The following is a 16,294-nucleotide window of genomic DNA, read 5'->3' as shown; positions in this document are numbered from 1 at the left end:
CCTGCCACCTTCAGAATTTGAAAGAGAGTATTCCAGTCAACATTGTCAAAAGTTTTCTCTAAGTCGACAAATGCTAGAAACGTAGGTTTGCCTTTACTTAATCTTTCTTGTAAGATAAGTCGTAAGGTCAATATTGCCTCCCGTCTTCCAGTGTTTCTACGGAATCCAAACTGATCTTCCCCGAGGGCGGCTTCTACTAGTTTTTCCATTCGTCTGTAAAGACTTCGCGTTAGTATTTTGCAGCTGTGGCTTATTAAACTGAGTTTTAGGTAATTTTCACACCTGTCAACACCTGTTTTCTTGGGATTGGAATTATTATATTCTTCTTGAAGTCTGAGGGAATTTCGCCTGTGTCATACATCTTGCTCACCAGATGGTAGAGTTTTGTCAGGACTGGCTCTCCCAAGGCTGTCACTAGTTCCAATGGAATGTTGTCTATTTCGGGGCCCTTGTTTCGACTTAGGTCTTTCAGTGCTCTGTCAAATTCTTCACGCAGTATCGCATCTCCTATTTCATCTTCATCTGCATCCTCTTCCATTTCCATAATATTGTCCTCAAGTACATCGTCTTTGTATAGACCATCTATATACTTCTTCCACCTTTCTGCTCCCCTACCTTGCTTAGAACTGCGTTTCCATCTGAGATCTTGATGTTCATACAAGTGGTTCTCTTATCTCCAAAGGTCTATTTAATTTTCCTGTAGGTACTATCTATCTTACCCCTATTGAGGTGTGCCTCTACATCCTTACATTTGTCCTCTAGCCATCCCTGCTTAGCCATTTTCCACTTCCTGTCGATCTCATTTTTGAGAAAGTTGTATTCCTTTTTTATTGCTTCATTTATTGCGTTTTTATATTTTCTCCTTTCATCAATGAAATTCAATATTTCTTCTGCTACCCAAGAATTTCTACTAGCCCTCGTCTTTTTACCTACTTGATCCTCTGCTGCCTTTACTACTTCATCCCTCGAAGCTACCCATTCTTCATCTACTCTATTTCTTTCCCCCATTCCTGACAATTGTTCCCTTATGCTCTCCCTGAAACCTTGTACAACCTCTGGTTCTTTCAGTTTATCCAGGTCCCATCTCCTTAAATTCCCACCTTTTTGCAGTTTCTTCAGTTTTAATCTACAGGTCATAACCAATAGATTGTGGCCAGAGTCCACATCTGCCCCTGGAAACGTCGTACAAATGTAAAAACTGGTTCCTAAATCTCTGTCTTACCATTATATAATCTATTCGATACCTTTTAATATCTGCAGGATTCCTCCATGTATACAACCTTCTTTCATGAGTCTTAAACCAAGTGTTAGCTATGATTAAGTTGTGCTCTGTGCAAAATTCTACCAGACGGCTTCCTCTTTCATTTCTTAGCCCCAATCCATATCCACCTTCTACGTTTCCTTCTCTCACTTTTCCTACACTCGAATTCCAGTTACCCATGACTATTAAATTTTCATGTCCCTTCACTATCTGAATAATTTCTTTTATTTCATCATACATTTCTTCAATTTCTTCGTCATCTGCGGAGCTAGTTGGCACATAAACTTGTACTACTGTAGTAGGCATGGGCTTCTTGTCTATCTTGGCCACAATAATGCGTTCACTACCCTGTTTGTAGTAGCTTACCCGCATTCCTATTTTCCTATTCATTGATAAGCCAACTCCTGCATTACCCTTATTTGATTTTGTGTTTATAACCCTGTAGTCACCTGACCAGAGGTCTTGTTCTTCCTGCCATCGAACTTAACTAATCCCACTATATCTAACTTTAACCTGTCCATTTCCCTTTTTAAATTTTCTAACCTACCTGCCCGATTAAGTGATCTGACATTCCACGCTCCGATCCGTAGATCGCCAGTTTTCTTTCTCCTGATAACGACATCCTCTTGAGTAGTCCCCGACCGGAGATCCGAATGGTGGACTATTTTATCTCCGGAATATTTTACCCAAGAGGATGCCATCATCATTTAATCATACAGTAAAGCTGCATGCCCTCGGGAAAAATTACGGCCGTAGTTTCCCCTTGCTTTCAGCCGTTTGCAGTACCAGCACAGAAAGGCCATATTGGTTATTGTTACAAGGCCAGATCAGTCAATCATGCAGACTGTTGCCTTTGCAACTACTGAAGAGGCTGCTGCCCCTCTTCAGGAACCACAAGTTTGTCTGGCCTCTCAACAGATACCCCTCCGATGTGGTTGTACCTACGGTACGGCTATCTGTATCGCTGAGGCACGCAAGCCTGCCCACCAATGGCAAGGTCCATGGTACAGGTGGGGGGGGGGGGGGAGGGGCTGTAAAAGTATATCGTTTAATTTATCTAAGCGTTGAGTGGATATGGGGTTCTGTTCTTCCGACAAATATCAGAATTGCAGTACACTACATTGCGCTGCCTATCTGCGTCCCTTTCTTCGTAACTGGGTTATATCCACCAGACAAACAACACTGGTACTCAGCTCAAGATTAGAGCAGCACCTAACTCAACGTTAGTTCTTCTGTCTGAAATAAATGCAAAATATAAATTATGACGTTCACCAGTCTTGAGAGAACAGATTATGAATATTAACTAAGTACTAAACTGAAATACGTTAGTGAAAGTTCTCCTTTCATAATTGAAACGTTATATGAAATGAATGGTATTAAAAACTGTTCCATGTAACTTTGTTGCTACTATGTATGAAGAAACTGTTTTGAAATCATTATTAAAAACTGGTTCCAGAAACCCAAAAATTTGACACTAATACTAATTTAGCAACTGGTACTCTGAAATGCTTCCACTCAACTCCACGCGTCGCTAATGCACATATCTTCTTTGTTATACAAAAGACATATTAGGACTGTCGTATGAAATAGTGAAATTTATATGTATCGCGTGCTTTAACAGGTTAACTCCTTTATAATGACACAGTAAATAAGATAGTAATTGTCTGTAGTTAATATTGAAAAATGAAACTACTGAGAATTGATGAAATGTGTGTTTCGAAATTTAGTTTGCAGATACGTTCAATAACACGACTGATTCTTACTAAATTCTTCTACATAAGAGAGTGCATAAAAATGAGCAGTCGTAATTTGTGACGACCAAGAATGTTACACAGTTTCTTTATTTCTCGATTAATATCGACAAAGAAGACTCACCATGGCGTCATTCAGAGCCATTGTTCTTGGTGAATCCGTGGCCCAATTCCGTTGCCATAATTCCTGTCCAGAAATTCTTGTGTCCGTGAAAAATATTTTGTCGAGACTACTGATAACTGTGGAGATAATTACCACACCATTTCCTTAATGTTTTACGAAAGTTTCGCCCATCTATAAAGATAAATTTTAACTATACACTTCAGAACGTAGATTGCACAAGTTCGCTGCCTAGAAGCTAGCCTCATGCTGCTTGCAGTTCAGTTCTGCTTTCGGCCGCTAAACAGGTCACGTTATTGAGAAACCGCGCCTCTGCACTCTCCAGATACCTGACATACATTACTAGAAAACGGGCGTGGGTGGGGGAGGCGAAAGCGTCTCTTCGTCTACCTCCATGATTTTTACCGCACACACTTCGCTCTAGTACTAAGTTGGTGATAGCATTATGTTTCAGAATGAGTCTTATCAACCGAACCTTTCTTGTAGTCAGGTTGTGCCACAAATTTCTTGTCTCCCTAATTCCATTCAGCACCTCCTAATTAGTTACGTGATGTATCCATCAACATTCTTCTCTAGCATGTAATGGACCGTAGGCCCTCACTATAACTTTGCTCTCGGCACAGGTCGATAGGGCGAACAATCAATTGTGACGTGTTGCGAGAGCGAGTGTGGAGTTGCGCCAGTGGTTGGCGGGAATGGTGTGTGTGTGTGTGTGGAGGCCATTTTTGAAATACAGGGTCTTTAACCGAGAAGGGTGTCACCATCGCCGTGGTTAGACCCCTAAATAATCAATAAATACCGGGAAAGTGATGAAGTATGGGTAGTTTTGAGGGATGAAGTAGCGAAGGCAGCAGAGGATCAAGTAGGTAAAAACACGAGGGCTAGTAGAAATCATCTGGTAACAGAAGAAATATTGAATTTAACTGATGAAAGGAGAAAATATAAAATTGCAGTAAATGAAGCAGACAAAAAGGAATACAAAGGTCTCAAAAATTAGATCGACAGGAAGTGGAAAATGGCTAAGCAGGGATGGCTAGAGGACAAATGTAAGGATGTAGAGGAACATCTCACTAGGGGTAAGATAGATAATACCTACAGGAAAATTAAAGAGACCTTTGGAGATAAGAGAACCACTTGTATGAACATCAAGAGCTCAGATGGGAACCCAGTTCTAAGCAAAGAAGGGAAAGCAGAAAGGTGGAAGGAGTATATAGAGGGTCTATACAAAGGCGAAGTACTTGAGGACAATGGAAATGGAAGACGACGTTGGTGAAGATGAAATGGGAGATACGATACTGTGTGAAGAGTTTGACAGAGCACTGAAAGACCTGTGTCGAAACAAGGCCCCGGGAGTACACAACATTCCATTGGAACTACTGACAGCCTTGGGAGAGCCAGTCCTGACAAAACTCTACCATCTGGTGAGCAAGAGGTATGAGACAGGCGAAATTCCCTCAGACTTCAAGAAGAATATAATAATTCCAATTCCAAGAAACAGGTGTTGACAGATGTGAAAATTACCGAACTATCAGTTTAATAAGTCACAGCTGCAAAATACTAACGCGAATTCTTTACAGACGAATGGAAAATCTAGTAGAAGCCGACCTCGGGGAAGATCAGTTTGGATTCCGTAAAACACTGGAACACGTGAGGCAATACTGACCTTCCGATTTATCTTAGAAGAAAGATTAACGACAGGGCAAACCTACCTTTCTAGCATTTGTCGACTTAGAGAAAGCTTTTGACAACGTTGACTGGAATACCCTCTTTCAAATTCTAATGATGGCTGGGGTAAAATACAGAGAGCGAAGGCAATTTACAATTTGTACAGAAACCAGATGGCAGTTATAAGAGGCGAGGGACATGGAAGCAGTGATTGGGAAGGGAGTGAGACAGGGTTGTAGTCTCTCCCCCATGTTATTCAATCTGTATATTAAGCAAGCAGTGAAGGAAACAATAGAAAAATTCGGAGTAGGTATTAGAACCCATGGATAAGAAATAAATCTTTGAGGTTTGCCGATAACAGTGTAAATCTGTCAGAGACACCAAAGGACTTGGAAGAGCAGCTGAACGGAATGGACAGTGTCTTGAAAGGAGGGTATAAGATTAACATCAACAAAAGCAAGACGGGGATAATAGAATGTAGCCGAAAAAAGTCGGGTGATACTAAGGGAATTAGATCAGAAAATGAGACAATTAAAGTAGTAAAGGAGTTTTGCTATTTGGGGAGTAAAATAACTGATGATGGTCGAAGTAGAGAGGATATAAAATGTAGACTGGCAATGGCAAGGAAAGCTTTTCTGAACAGGAGAAATTTGTTAACATCGAATATAGATTTAAGTGTCAGGAAGTCATTTCTGAAAGTATTTGTATGGAGTGTAGCCATGTATGGAAGTGAAAATAGTTTAGGCAAGAAGAGAATAGAAGCTTTTGAAATGTGGTGCTACAGAAGAATGCTGAAGATTAGATGGGTGGATCATATAACTAATGAGGATGTATTGAGTAGGATTGGGGAGAAGAGAAGTTTGTGGCACAACGTGACCAGAAGAAGCTATTGGTTGGTAGGACATGTTCTGAGGCATTAAGGGATCACCAATTCTGCATTGGAGGGCAGCGTGGAGGGTAAAAATCGTAGAGGGAGACCAAGAGATGAATACACTAAGCAGATTCAGAAGGATGTAGGTTGCAGTAGGTACTGGGAGATGAAGATGCTTGCACAGGATTGAGTAGCATGGAGAGCTGCATCTAACCAGTCTCAGGACAAAAGACCACCACAACAACATCAACAACTTTTACAGCTGTTTCAGTGAAGGCCAAAGTAGGGCTATAAGTTCTTACATGTATTATCACTATGTGTCTTTCCAATTTATAAACAAATTCTAGTGCCGAAGACTTATTAAGAACAGTTAAATGAAAAATTCGTGACTTGTTCAGAGTGTAAGACTTCTGGGAGTCAACGTCGCGCGCCAATGTCACGCTGACAGATGCAACCTAACATTCAATGGTAACAGTTAAAGAGACAACCACTTTAAGGCAGGATTTCGTTTTACTGGTATAGTTACTTTACGTAATTTCTTGGATAGAAGGTCTCAATAACCAAGTTCACACACTACGCAGAATTTTTATTTACTGTACGTACTTTCAATGCAATCTACAATTCCACACATTTACTTCAATTATTGCACTTGAGTGATACTTTAAATTTACTTTGAAAGAAACCACTCAATTGCCTAATAATGTTTCACACCCATGGGTTCTCCGTTTCATTCTCTTTGGTATAGGGTAGGATCGCTGCTTGGAACACTTCAGGTTAAATGAATAGTTTTGCGTTAATAAAGCACAATAAAATGATTATTAAAAAAAAACAAGCAGAAACTTGTCGACACAGCTCGTATACAGGAATGTAGTTGTTGTGGTCTTCAGTCCTGAGACTGGTTAGATGCAGCTCTCCATGCTACTCTATCCTCTGCAAGCTTCTTCATCTCCCAGTACTTACTGCAGCGTACATCCTCCTGAATCTACTTAGTGTATTCATCTCTTGATCTCCCTCTAAGATTTTTCCCCTCCACGCTGCCCTCCAGCAATAAATTGGTGATCCCTTGATGCCTCAGAACATTTCCTACCAACCGATCCCTTCTTCTAGTCAAGTTTTGCCACAAACTTCTCTTCTCCCTAATCCTACTCAATACTTCCTCATTAGTTATGTGATCTACCCATCTGATCTTCAGCATTCTTCTGTAGCACCACATTTCTAAAGCTTCTATTCTCTTCTTGTCTAAACTATTTATCGTCCATGTTTCACTTCCATACATGGCTACACTCCATACAAATACTTTCAGAAATGACTTCCTGACACTTAAATCTATACTCGATGTTAACAAATTTCTCTTGTTCAGAAACGCTTTCCTTGCCATTGCCAGTCTACATTTTATATCCTCTCTACTTCGACCATCATCAGTTATTTTGCTCCTCAAATAGCAAAACTCCTTTAAAAATACTTTAAGTGTCTCATTTCCTAATCTAATTCCCTCAACATCACCCGACTTAATTCGACTACATTCCATTATCCTCGTTTTGCTTTTGTTGATGGTCATCTTATATCCTCCTTTCAAGACACTATCCATTCCGTTCAACTGCTCTTCCAAGTCCTTTGCTGTCTCTGACAGAATTACGATATCATCAGCGAACCTCAAAGTTTTTATTTCTACTCCATGGATTTTAATACCTACTCCGAATTTTTCTTTTGATTCCTTTACTGCTTGCTCAATATACAGATTGAATAACATCGGGGATAGGCTACAACCCTGTCTTACTCCCTTCCCCACCACTGCTTCCCTTTCATGCCCCTCCACTCTTATAACTGCCATCTAGTTTCTGTACAAATTGTAAATAGCCTTTCGCTCCCTGTATTTTACCCCTGCCACCTTCAGAATTTGAAAGAGAGTATTCCAGTCAACATTGTCAAAAGTTTTCTCTAAGTCGACAAATGCTAGAAACGTAGGTTTGCCTTTACTTAATCTTTCTTGTAAGATAAGTCGTAAGGTCAATATTGCCTCCCGTCTTCCAGTGTTTCTACGGAATCCAAACTGATCTTCCCCGAGGGCGGCTTCTACTAGTTTTTCCATTCGTCTGTAAAGACTTCGCGTTAGTATTTTGCAGCTGTGGCTTATTAAACTGAGTTTTAGGTAATTTTCACACCTGTCAACACCTGTTTTCTTGGGATTGGAATTATTATATTCTTCTTGAAGTCTGAGGGAATTTCGCCTGTGTCATACATCTTGCTCACCAGATGGTAGAGTTTTGTCAGGACTGGCTCTCCCAAGGCTGTCACTAGTTCCAATGGAATGTTGTCTATTTCGGGGCCCTTGTTTCGACTTAGGTCTTTCAGTGCTCTGTCAAATTCTTCACGCAGTATCGCATCTCCTATTTCATCTTCATCTGCATCCTCTTCCATTTCCATAATATTGTCCTCAAGTACATCGTCTTTGTATAGACCATCTATATACTTCTTCCACCTTTCTGCTCCCCTACCTTGCTTAGAACTGCGTTTCCATCTGAGATCTTGATGTTCATACAAGTGGTTCTCTTATCTCCAAAGGTCTATTTAATTTTCCTGTAGGTACTATCTATCTTACCCCTATTGAGGTGTGCCTCTACATCCTTACATTTGTCCTCTAGCCATCCCTGCTTAGCCATTTTCCACTTCCTGTCGATCTCATTTTTGAGAAAGTTGTATTCCTTTTTTATTGCTTCATTTATTGCGTTTTTATATTTTCTCCTTTCATCAATGAAATTCAATATTTCTTCTGCTACCCAAGAATTTCTACTAGCCCTCGTCTTTTTACCTACTTGATCCTCTGCTGCCTTTACTACTTCATCCCTCGAAGCTACCCATTCTTCATCTACTCTATTTCTTTCCCCCATTCCTGACAATTGTTCCCTTATGCTCTCCCTGAAACCTTGTACAACCTCTGGTTCTTTCAGTTTATCCAGGTCCCATCTCCTTAAATTCCCACCTTTTTGCAGTTTCTTCAGTTTTAATCTACAGGTCATAACCAATAGATTGTGGCCAGAGTCCACATCTGCCCCTGGAAACGTCGTACAAATGTAAAAACTGGTTCCTAAATCTCTGTCTTACCATTATATAATCTATTCGATACCTTTTAATATCTGCAGGATTCCTCCATGTATACAACCTTCTTTCATGAGTCTTAAACCAAGTGTTAGCTATGATTAAGTTGTGCTCTGTGCAAAATTCTACCAGACGGCTTCCTCTTTCATTTCTTAGCCCCAATCCATATCCACCTTCTACGTTTCCTTCTCTCACTTTTCCTACACTCGAATTCCAGTTACCCATGACTATTAAATTTTCATGTCCCTTCACTATCTGAATAATTTCTTTTATTTCATCATACATTTCTTCAATTTCTTCGTCATCTGCGGAGCTAGTTGGCACATAAACTTGTACTACTGTAGTAGGCATGGGCTTCTTGTCTATCTTGGCCACAATAATGCGTTCACTACCCTGTTTGTAGTAGCTTACCCGCATTCCTATTTTCCTATTCATTGTTAAGCCAACTCCTGCATTACCCTTATTTGATTTTGTGTTTATAACCCTGTAGTCACCTGACCAGAGGTCTTGTTCTTCCTGCCATCGAACTTAACTAATCCCACTATATCTAACTTTAACCTGTCCATTTCCCTTTTTAAATTTTCTAACCTACCTGCCCGATTAAGTGATCTGACATTCCACGCTCCGATCCGTAGATCGCCAGTTTTCTTTCTCCTGATAACGACATCCTCTTGAGTAGTCCCCGACCGGAGATCCGAATGGTGGACTATTTTATCTCCGGAATATTTTACCCAAGAGGATGCCATCATCATTTAATCATACAGTAAAGCTGCATGCCCTCGGGAAAAATTACGGCCGTAGTTTCCCCTTGCTTTCAGCCGTTTGCAGTACCAGCACAGAAAGGCCATATTGGTTATTGTTACAAGGCCAGATCAGTCAATCATGCAGACTGTTGCCTTTGCAACTACTGAAGAGGCTGCTGCCCCTCTTCAGGAACCACAAGTTTGTCTGGCCTCTCAACAGATACCCCTCCGATGTGGTTGTACCTACGGTACGGCTATCTGTATCGCTGAGGCACGCAAGCCTGCCCACCAATGGCAAGGTCCATGGTACAGGTGGGGGGGGGGGGGGAGGGGCTGTAAAAGTATATCGTTTAATTTATCTAAGCGTTGAGTGGATATGGGGTTCTGTTCTTCCGACAAATATCAGAATTGCAGTACACTACATTGCGCTGCCTATCTGCGTCCCTTTCTTCGTAACTGGGTTATATCCACCAGACAAACAACACTGGTACTCAGCTCAAGATTAGAGCAGCACCTAACTCAACGTTAGTTCTTCTGTCTGAAATAAATGCAAAATATAAATTATGACGTTCACCAGTCTTGAGAGAACAGATTATGAATATTAACTAAGTACTAAACTGAAATACGTTAGTGAAAGTTCTCCTTTCATAATTGAAACGTTATATGAAATGAATGGTATTAAAAACTGTTCCATGTAACTTTGTTGCTACTATGTATGAAGAAACTGTTTTGAAATCATTATTAAAAACTGGTTCCAGAAACCCAAAAATTTGACACTAATACTAATTTAGCAACTGGTACTCTGAAATGCTTCCACTCAACTCCACGCGTCGCTAATGCACATATCTTCTTTGTTATACAAAAGACATATTAGGACTGTCGTATGAAATAGTGAAATTTATATGTATCGCGTGCTTTAACAGGTTAACTCCTTTATAATGACACAGTAAATAAGATAGTAATTGTCTGTAGTTAATATTGAAAAATGAAACTACTGAGAATTGATGAAATGTGTGTTTCGAAATTTAGTTTGCAGATACGTTCAATAACACGACTGATTCTTACTAAATTCTTCTACATAAGAGAGTGCATAAAAATGAGCAGTCGTAATTTGTGACGACCAAGAATGTTACACAGTTTCTTTATTTCTCGATTAATATCGACAAAGAAGACTCACCATGGCGTCATTCAGAGCCATTGTTCTTGGTGAATCCGTGGCCCAATTCCGTTGCCATAATTCCTGTCCAGAAATTCTTGTGTCCGTGAAAAATATTTTGTCGAGACTACTGATAACTGTGGAGATAATTACCACACCATTTCCTTAATGTTTTACGAAAGTTTCGCCCATCTATAAAGATAAATTTTAACTATACACTTCAGAACGTAGATTGCACAAGTTCGCTGCCTAGAAGCTAGCCTCATGCTGCTTGCAGTTCAGTTCTGCTTTCGGCCGCTAAACAGGTCACGTTATTGAGAAACCGCGCCTCTGCACTCTCCAGATACCTGACATACATTACTAGAAAACGGGCGTGGGTGGGGGAGGCGAAAGCGTCTCTTCGTCTACCTCCATGATTTTTACCGCACACACTTCGCTCTAGTACTAAGTTGGTGATAGCATTATGTTTCAGAATGAGTCTTATCAACCGAACCTTTCTTGTAGTCAGGTTGTGCCACAAATTTCTTGTCTCCCTAATTCCATTCAGCACCTCCTAATTAGTTACGTGATGTATCCATCAACATTCTTCTCTAGCATGTAATGGACCGTAGGCCCTCACTATAACTTTGCTCTCGGCACAGGTCGATAGGGCGAACAATCAATTGTGACGTGTTGCGAGAGCGAGTGTGGAGTTGCGCCAGTGGTTGGCGGGAATGGTGTGTGTGTGTGTGTGGAGGCCATTTTTGAAATACAGGGTCTTTAACCGAGAAGGGTGTCACCATCGCCGTGGTTAGACCCCTAAATAATCAATAAATACCGGGAAAGTGATGAAGTATGTTTATAAAAGTGATCAGTGACGTTACCAGTGCCGATATTTAGTTTCGCGTTTACTACGCCGGCTAACCTTGGATTGCAGTGTTGGATGCAGTGATAGATTAGCGTGTGACGATAATGGGAAATGAAAGTCTGTACTGAGATTAGCCGTAGTTAGATATTTACGACGAAGGTAGTGGCTGTCTCCTTTTTGTGTTTTGAGAAGAATGTAAGTTCATGATTAGTAAAACTGTGTTGGTGTTCCTTATTACCAGACAGTCAGTATTATAGTATTGAACAGGACGAACTGGAAAGTAACAACTTCCGATTACCAGCCCCGTTAGGGTCACGGTCATGTTAATAATAAATATTGGGCTGCTATTCGATCTGACGAGGTCAGGATAAAAACGGAGGTGTTTAACAAGCACCACATTTCAAAAGCTTCTATTCTATTTTTGGCTACATTGTTTATCGTCTGTTTCTTTTTAATACATCGGAACATTCCATAAAAGTGGGCCTACTTTCGGAAATGATTTCTTAAAATTCTAGTCTGTATTCGATCTTGGAAAATTTCTCTTCCCCAGAAATTCTTTTCTTGTCGTTAACAGTAAAGACTGTATATCCCCTTCTGCCATCATCAGTCATTCTTCTGCATTAACATCAAAACTCATCGACTATTTTAAGTGCCCTGTCTCTTCATTTAATTTCCTCAGCATCACCTGCTTTAATTCGATTACACTCCATTGCCCTTACTTTTGGTTCGTTGATGTTCTGATTCTAACCTCCTTTCCGTTCAGCTTCTCGTCCATGTCCTGTAATGTCTCAGACAGACTTACAGTTTCATCGCCAAATCTGTAAATTTTTATTCCACATCCCCCTATATTTTATTTCCTACTCCAAATTTTTATTTTGCTCAATGTACAGGTTGAACAACATCAGGGATAGACTAAAAACTTGTCTCACTCACTTTTCATCCATTGCTGCCCTTTCATACTCCACGACTCTTGTAACGGGCGCCTGGTTTCTGTACAAGTTGTAAATAGCCTTGCGCTAGCTGTATTTTACGGCTGCTGCCTTCAGAATTTTAAAGAGGGTATTGAAATCAAGATTGTCAGAAGTTTTCGGTAAGTCTACTAATGCTATAAATGTTAGTTTGCCTTTCCTTGACCCAACTACTAGGAGAAGTCGCAGAGCTAGTAATGACTCGGGTGTCAATACAATTCTCTGCAATCCAAACTGATCTTCCTCAAGGTCGGCTTCTACCATTTTTTTCCATTCTTATGTTCGTGTTAGTATTACGCAACAATAACTTATTAAGTGACAGTTCCGTAATTTGCACACCTGTTGCTACGTGCTCTCTTTGGAATTTAAATTTTGTTATGATCATTACAAATACGAATTCAGTTACTAAATATAATAAAAACAGCTTGGGAGTACGTCAGTCATTTTCACTTACAATTAAATGACGACGTTTCCCGCATTTGGAGACGAAACGGCAGGAACCAGTTTCATACATGGACCACGGCCTCTGAACCCGGAAATTTTAACTGTAGGCGTACAATCTTCCTTGACCAGTTAGAATCGATCACTAGAACATCGCCACTCAATTAGATACAATTTTGTCACAACAAAATATAAAAGTTTTTTTGTAGTCGTATCTTATCGTTACGTTACCCGGTCTATAAATGTTGAACAGTCTGCAGAACGCAAGCGGATGGACGCCACAGTCGCCTTACCTCAGTCCTGCTACTTGAGCCAGTCAAGTGAGCCGAATGCAAATCCTTCGATTTGACACCATTTCGGCGAGATGCGCGTCGATGGGGATGAAATGATGATGATTAGGCTAACACAACACCCAGTCCCTAGAGCGGAAAAAATGTCCGACCCAGCCGGGAATCTAACCTGGGCCCTTAGGACTGACATTCTGTCGAGCTGACCACTCAGCTGCCGGCAGCGGACAGTTGGACAGTGATATGAAGCGTTCCCCATGGAAGTGTCATAGGCTCCCTGCTGTATCTGCTCTACAAAGACTATTTAGGAAACATTCTGAGCAGCCCATTTATATAGTTTTCAGGTAATGTTGTGGTGTTGTTAAGTCGTCAGACGTTCAAAACAAATCGCAGAATAGTGGTGAGAAAAGTGGCAGTTGGTTCTAAATAATGAAAAGTATGAATTCATTCACTTGAATACAAAAAGCAATCCGCTACACGATAAATCACACAAATCTAAAGCGTCCAAATTCAACTTAGTACTTACGGATTCCAGTTATGAGTAACTTGAATTGCGATGATCACATAGATAACGTCGCAGAGAAGCAAACCAAAGACTCCGACGTATTGACAGGACACTTAGAAAATACAACTGTGTTATTAAAGAGACTGACTGTACAGAGCTTGTCCGCCCTCTTTTAGACTACTGCTGCGTGATTTGTATCAGTTGTGACTGACGGAGGACATCGAAAAAGTGCAAAGAAGGGCAGGTCGTGTCGTATTGCTGTGAAATAGAGGATAGAATTCAACGGATATGATACAAGAATTGAGATGGTAATCATCAAAACAAAGGCATTTTTCGTTACGGCTGCGCCTTCTCATTAAATTTCAATCACCAACTTTCTTGTCTGAGTGTGAAAATATTATGTTGTCCCCAACCTACATAGGGAGAGGTGCTCATCATAACAAAATAAGAGAAGAGTGTTCGTTATCCCGCGTGCTATTCGAGAGTGGAACAGTTGCTTGCTGGTTGTTCAGCGCACCCCTTGACAGGTTCTTAAGGGTGAATAGAAACGTAACCATGTAGATATAGAGTGGTGATCCCGTTATGCCTCAGAACTTGTCCTGCAGACCGACCCCTTCTTCTAGTCAAGCTGTGCAAGAAATGCCTCTTCTCCCCAGTTCTGTTCAGTACCTCCTCGTTAGTAACGTGATATATTCATATAATCTTTAGCATTCTTCTGTAGCACCACATTTCAAAACCTTCTATTATATTCTTGCCTAAACTATTTATTGTCCATGTTTCACTTCCATAAAAGGCTACACTCCACACAAAGGCCTACTGACACTTAAATCTATACTTGATTTTAACAAATTTCAGTTCTTCACAAACGCTTTCCTTGCCATTGCCAGTCTACATTTTATATCCTCTACTTCGACCATCATCAGTTATTTTGCTGCCCACACAGCAAAATTCATCCACTACTTTAAGTATCTCATTTCCTAATGTAATATCCTCATCTTCACCCAACTTAATTCGACTACATTCCATTATCCTCGGTTTGCTTTTGTTGATGGTCATCTTACATCTTCCTTTCAAGACACTGTTCATTCCGCTCAATAGCACTTCCAAGTTCTTTGCTGTCCTTTACAGAATTTCAATGTCATCGGCGAACCGCAAAGTTTTTTTTTCTTCTCCGTGGATTTTAATACCTACCTCATATTTTTATTTTGTTTCCTTTACTGCTTGCTCAATACACCGATTGAATAACACCCTGTCTCACCCCCTTCCCAACCAGTGCTTCCCTTTCATGCCCCTCGATTCTTGTAACTTTCGGAGATGCTTGGATTAATACTGGCCTTGCACAGATGTCTCTTACATACGTCCTTGAAGCGAAGGTGCGGTCTTCCCACTGGCTTCAAACCCTCCTGAAGTTCTCCGTACAGCAGTTTTTTTCGTTTTTCGCACAGAGTCCATGCGCCTGTCATGTTCCAGCCACCTTAGACGGCGGTGGCTCAGGACTGTGTTAACGCTACGACACGACATTGCAGTGACTGTGCTATTCTGAATTACGAAGCAAAGTTCCTTCGGACATAAATATATGTCAAAAGGAACTTTGCATCATAGCTCGGAATAAAATATGCTCTGCAGTATCGCACTTATCCGTCGTCACCGGGCAAGCGACTGTCAAGTAAAATGCCTAACCTACACGGGAAAATGTACAGGTTGTAGACGCGTGGCTGATGACATACAGAAGTTTGAGTCTGGCCGTGATTCTTGCACGGATAGCCAAGTGGTAAGGCGACGCTCACGATACGCGGGATATTCGGTTTCGAGTCTCGGTCCGGCACAAATGTTCACTGTTGTCATTCCATCATACAGCTGCTGGTTATCAATATTCGCAGTTGTGAATAAATCAAATGCATGAATGATGGATGTGTTGTGATTATGAGGTGTAAGAGTTTTTAGTTGGGTCCTGTATCACGTCTGAAGGATACTTCGGAGACAGCGGAGATGGAACATATTCAGTCGAAATTCCTTCATAGTATGAGTTGTCCACGTCTCACAGCTATAGAGAACGGTTCTGATAACACAAGCGTTGTAAACTTGTAATTTATTTTTTATTGTAAGGAGTCCATATTCTGTTCTTATATCTAGCCATGACAGATGACGCTTTTGCGATTTTGTTAGTGATAAGAGTTTCCACAGACAAGTTACTACATACTGTACGAAGGGCGTTTGAAAAGTCTGAGCAAAAATAAAAACTACATACGTGTTTGGGGTAGACCTTTTTGATTTTTCTACATAGTCTCCATTTAGACTTATACACTTCGTCCAACGCTGTTGATTCCTTTCGAATAATAGGAACTGTTCAAGTCTGCAAAATAGCTTTTAGCTGCTGCAATCACCTCTTCGTTTGAATAAAATTTTTGTCCCGCCAGCCAATTCTTCAAATTGGGGAACAAAAAGCAGTCCGAGGGAGCCAAGTCTGGAGAATTTGGAGGATGTGAAAGGAATTGGAATTCTATTTTCATTAATTTTGCGACTGCAACTTCTGAGGTGTGTGCTGGTGTATTGTCGTGATGAAAAATGACTTTTTTGCGATC

The sequence above is a fragment of the Schistocerca gregaria genome, chromosome 1 (assembly GCF_023897955.1).
Source record: "Schistocerca gregaria isolate iqSchGreg1 chromosome 1, iqSchGreg1.2, whole genome shotgun sequence".
NCBI classification, from domain to species: domain Eukaryota; kingdom Metazoa; phylum Arthropoda; class Insecta; order Orthoptera; family Acrididae; genus Schistocerca; species Schistocerca gregaria.
The sequence above is the reverse complement of the archived record's forward strand: the minus strand, read 5'-3'. Positions refer to the sequence as shown.